Genomic DNA, 4,899 nt, shown 5'->3' on the forward strand with positions numbered 1-4,899 from the left:
GCGGGAACATTCGGCTTCGTTAGAAGAAGATGATCCACGATTCATATGCGATTGGAATTATTATTTTTATGGACGTATCGGTTTTTCATCGGAACGTTCATAAAACAGCAACACATTTTGCGATAGCTCTCTGCTCTCCGAGCGAGAATAAAATAAAAAATCACGAAACGTTTCTCGTACGAGGTTTCCTTGTCGCTTTATATATTTCTATCTAGCGAAGGGTTCGGAGAGAATGTTTTTCGAGGTCTTATAAACGCCGAACGATATTTTGCGGCATCCAATTTTCGACGTAGTCGACGATCGTCGTCGATAATCGAGATAATTGGGTGCCTAGTCGATCGGTTGTGTATAAAAAAAACAAAAGATGTGTCTAAGATGATGATATCGTTTTGTTTTATTAGACAACTAATATTAAAATGTAAGAGCGTGGCGCCTCGGACCGGTTTTTCCGTCGTCTAGGCGCGCTATCATGCACCTCCTTTTTATTAGTCGTCGATATATATTATATATCGTCGTCTTACGCACACGTTTCTTTATAAGTCAAACTTATAAAATAAACTGTGTCTGTATTTGTTTTATCTGCTTCGTGTCGATAAAATAATAAGAACAGTTCCCTGGTTGATCCTGCCAGTAGTCATATGCTTGTCTCAAAGATTAAGCCATGCATGTCTCAGTACATACCGAATTAAGGTGAAACCGCGAAAGGCTCATTAAATCAGTTATGGTTCCTTAGATCGTACCCACAATTACTTGGATAACTGTGGTAATTCTAGAGCTAATACATGCAAACAGAGCTCCGACCAGAGATGGAAGGAGTGCTTTTATTAGATCAAAACCAATCGGTTTCGGGTTCGCGCTCGTCATCGTACAACTTGGTGACTCTGAATAACTTTAAGCTGATCGCACGGTCTCGCACCGGCGACACATCTTTCAAATGTCTGCCTTATCAACTGTCGATGGTAGGTTCTGCGCCTACCATGGTCGTAACGGGTAACGGGGAATCAGGGTTCGATTCCGGAGAGGGAGCCTGAGAAACGGCTACCACATCCAAGGAAGGCAGCAGGCGCGCAAATTACCCACTCCCGGCACGGGGAGGTAGTGACGAAAAATAACGATACGGGACTCATCCGAGGCCCCGTAATCGGAATGAGTACACTCTAAACCCTTTAACGAGGATCAATTGGAGGGCCAGTCTGGTGCCAGCAGCCGCGGTAATTCCAGCTCCAATAGCGTATATTAAAGTTGTTGCGGTTAAAAAGCTCGTAGTCGAATTTGTGTCTCGCGCCGCCGGTTCATCGTTCGCGGTGTTAACTGGCGTGTTTTTCGCGAGACGTCCTGCCGGTGGGCTTAGTCGTGTCGCGTCGCCGTCGCGCGCGTGCGTTTCGGCGTGCGTGTTGTGCGCGTCGTGGTTACGACGGCCCAACTCAATCCTGCCGCGGTGCTCTTTACTGAGTGTCGAGGTGGGCCGGCACGTTTACTTTGAACAAATTAGAGTGCTCAAAGCAGGCTAAAATTTCGCCTGAATACTGTATGCATGGAATAATGGAATAGGACCTCGGTTCTATTTTGTTGGTTTTCGGAACCCCGAGGTAATGATTAATAGGAACGGATGGGGGCATTCGTATTGCGACGTTAGAGGTGAAATTCTTGGATCGTCGCAAGACGAACAGAAGCGAAAGCATTTGCCAAAAACGCTTTCATTGATCAAGAACGAAAGTTAGAGGTTCGAAGGCGATCAGATACCGCCCTAGTTCTAACCTTAAACGATGCCAGCTAGCGATCCGTCGACGTTCCCTAATATGACTCGACGGGCAGCTTCCGGGAAACCAAAGCTTTTGGGTTCCGGGGGAAGTATGGTTGCAAAGCTGAAACTTAAAGGAATTGACGGAAGGGCACCACCAGGAGTGGAGCCTGCGGCTTAATTTGACTCAACACGGGAAACCTCACCAGGCCCGGACACCGGAAGGATTGACAGATTGAGAGCTCTTTCTTGATTCGGTGGGTGGTGGTGCATGGCCGTTCTTAGTTGGTGGAGCGATTTGTCTGGTTAATTCCGATAACGAACGAGACTCTAGCCTGCTAACTAGGCGCTTTTTGACATCCTAAAGGCCCGCCGGCCGCGTTGCTTTCGGGTTTCGCGGTTCGTGCGCGGTTTTTACTGTCGGCGTACAAACTATTCTTCTTAGAGGGACAGGCGGCTTCTAGCCGCACGAGATTGAGCAATAACAGGTCTGTGATGCCCTTAGATGTTCTGGGCCGCACGCGCGCTACACTGAAGGAATCAGCGTGTCTTCCCTGGCCGAGCGGCCCGGGTAACCCGCTGAACCTCCTTCGTGCTAGGGATTGGGGCTTGCAATTGTTCCCCATGAACGAGGAATTCCCAGTAAGCGCGAGTCATAAGCTCGCGTTGATTACGTCCCTGCCCTTTGTACACACCGCCCGTCGCTACTACCGATTGAATGATTTAGTGAGGTCTTCGGATCGACACGCGATGGCGTTTCGGCGTCGTCGATGTGTAGGAAAAGATGACCAAACTTGATCATTTAGAGGAAGTAAAAGTCGTAACAAGGTTTCCGTAGGTGAACCTGCGGAAGGATCATTACAGTGTGTTGTTATGCCTATATATATATAATAGGTAAACGTACAAGTCTGTAAAAATCATTGTCGAACGTTAAAGAGCCATCTACGAAGTTCGGAAGTTCCGATCGAATTTCGACGTCGTCAACGTAGCTGTTTTCGGGTACCTATAATATATGGTTTTAAAAGATGTACGCCCGAAAGCGGAGATATATACGATGAAGATGTTGTTATATAGGACGACGAGTAATAATCGTCGGCCTACGACGGATTTCGTTATAAATGGACAAATCGAGCGCAAAATAAAACGATTTTGCCAATTATATTTCTAATCGACGTTTCGATCCTCATATCGACGAACATATACGATGATCGGTAATGTGATTAGTTTACGAAAATCTTATCACCCTTCGTTTGTTTCATTCCAAAAGGGTGAGATTTAGTTTACGAAAATATTGCCAAACTATGATCAGCGTATGCTCTTTTGTTGTCGTACGAGGTGAGACGACGAAAATTTACAACGAACGTCACCATTTCGAGTAGTCTGTCTCCGCTCCTCTCGTTGTGTGTAGTGGAGAAGACGAAAATAAACCGTAAGAGCGTTTTAAAGTCGACGGCGGCTGCGAAAGGGGCGCAAGCGCTGTCTATGACGTGAGCGCGCGTCGTCGTCGTCGTCGTCGTCTTATAATAGAAACGTTTCGATATGCGTTTAAAACCTAACTTAAAAAAAGATTACCCTAAACGGTGGATCACTTGGCTCGTGGGTCGATGAAGAACGCAGCTAATTGCGCGTCAACTTGTGAACTGCAGGACACATGAACATCGACATTTCGAACGCACATTGCGGTCCTGGGATCTCATACCCGGACCACTCCTGGCTGAGGGTCGTATCTCATTTCAAGACTGCTCGGATTTTCTTTGATCTTCGCGATCGACGAGAAATGTCTGAGCGTGCTGAGCGTATAAGCGCGATTCGATCGCGACGTTCTAAAACGTGACAGCGGACCCGTACGTGTGACCTAACTCTCTCGTACGGGTCGTACGAATATGAAAGGGATGAGACGTGTTTAAAACGGTCGTTCGCACGTTTTTGTGATAAACGTAGCGCGCACCATTAATACGATCGTCGTATCCGATAAAATTAGTTTTTAATCGACGTCGGATCGTAGGTGCGTTGTCTCTCGAATACGAGGGAGAAAACACCGTTTTTCGACGGCGCGTCTTTTCCATTCTAAACTTTTATATTTCGTATTGGCTCCTAATCTTCATTATTATGATGATTACGAGCGCCACGCATATTAAACTAGCGACCTCAGAGCAGGTGAGACTACCCGCTGAATTTAAGCATATTACTAAGCGGAGGAAAAGAAACTAACTAGGATTCCCTTAGTAGCTGCGAGCGAACAGGGATTAGCCCAGCACCGAATCCCGCGACCGACATCGGGCGCCGGGAAATGTGGTGTTCGGGAGGGTCCATTATCTCGACGTTACGTCGCGCGTCCAAGTCCATCTTGAACGGGGCAACAGCCCATAGAGGGTGCCAGGCCCGTAGCGACCGTGACTGACGGCGAGAGGATCTCTCCTTAGAGTCGGGTTGCTTGAGAGTGCAGCCCTAAGCGGGTGGTAAACTCCATCTAAGGCTAAATATAACCACGAGACCGATAGCGAACAAGTACCGTGAGGGAAAGTTGAAAAGCACTTTGAAGAGAGAGTTCAAGAGTACGTGAAACCGTTTAGGGGTAAACCTGAGAAACCCGAAAGGTCGAAGGGAGAAATTCATTCGCGGCTCGTAGTAGGCGGCGTGCGATCGCGTGACACGTGACGTTTCGGCGTTGCGCGCGCCTTTCGTACGTCGATCCGGCGACGAACGCGTGCACTTTTCTCCTTGTAGGACGTCGCGATCCGTTGGGCGTCGGCTTAAGGCTCGAGGTGGAGACCGTAGACTGCGGTTCGCGCCGTTTTCGTTTACGGACCCTCGTGTTCGCGGTCGACTCGCTCGACGGTATACCGAATGGTTTAAGGCCGCTACTCGTTAGCGTTCGGCTCGTCGCAAGCGCGTCAGATGCACGTCGGTAATCGGACCCGGTGCCGTTTCCGACCTCTGATGACTGTTGGCGACGAGGTTCTCGAACAGACCTAGACCGATCGGCGACGCTATAGCTTTGGGTACTTTCAGGACCCGTCTTGAAACACGGACCAAGGAGTCTAGCATGTGCGCGAGTCATTGGGAATCACTAAACCTAAAGGCGTAATGAAAGTGAAAGTTCGTCTCGCACGAACTCAGGGAAGATGGGCGGTTTACCCTTAAAAGTGGCCGCTTCG

General features: G+C 48.4%; 3 non-coding genes across 3 annotated transcripts in view; all 3 read left to right on the forward strand.

Moving 5' to 3' along the window:
• The first annotated feature begins 611 nt into the window (after nucleotides 1-611).
• Nucleotides 612-2,602, forward strand: LOC143206219 (small subunit ribosomal RNA). Its single transcript, XR_013008212.1, has one exon. It is a non-coding gene; the product is annotated as a small subunit ribosomal RNA (ribosomal RNA).
• Nucleotides 2,603-3,310: 708 nt separating this feature from the next.
• Nucleotides 3,311-3,465, forward strand: LOC143206218 (5.8S ribosomal RNA). The gene has a single exon (XR_013008211.1). It is a non-coding gene; the product is annotated as a 5.8S ribosomal RNA (ribosomal RNA).
• A 419-nt stretch (nucleotides 3,466-3,884) lies between these two features.
• The window catches only part of LOC143206220 (large subunit ribosomal RNA), a 4,098-nt gene continuing 3,083 nt past the window's right edge, over nucleotides 3,885-4,899 (forward strand). Inside the window, exon 1 of the ribosomal RNA XR_013008213.1 lies at nucleotides 3,885-4,899. This exon is cut by the window's right edge and continues 3,083 nt beyond it. This is a non-coding gene — a ribosomal RNA (large subunit ribosomal RNA).

This window comes from Rhynchophorus ferrugineus, unplaced genomic scaffold (assembly GCF_030347505.1).
Source record: "Rhynchophorus ferrugineus isolate W39M unplaced genomic scaffold, kcgeb_rfMv2 rfM594, whole genome shotgun sequence".
Lineage (NCBI taxonomy): Eukaryota > Metazoa > Arthropoda > Insecta > Coleoptera > Curculionidae > Rhynchophorus > Rhynchophorus ferrugineus.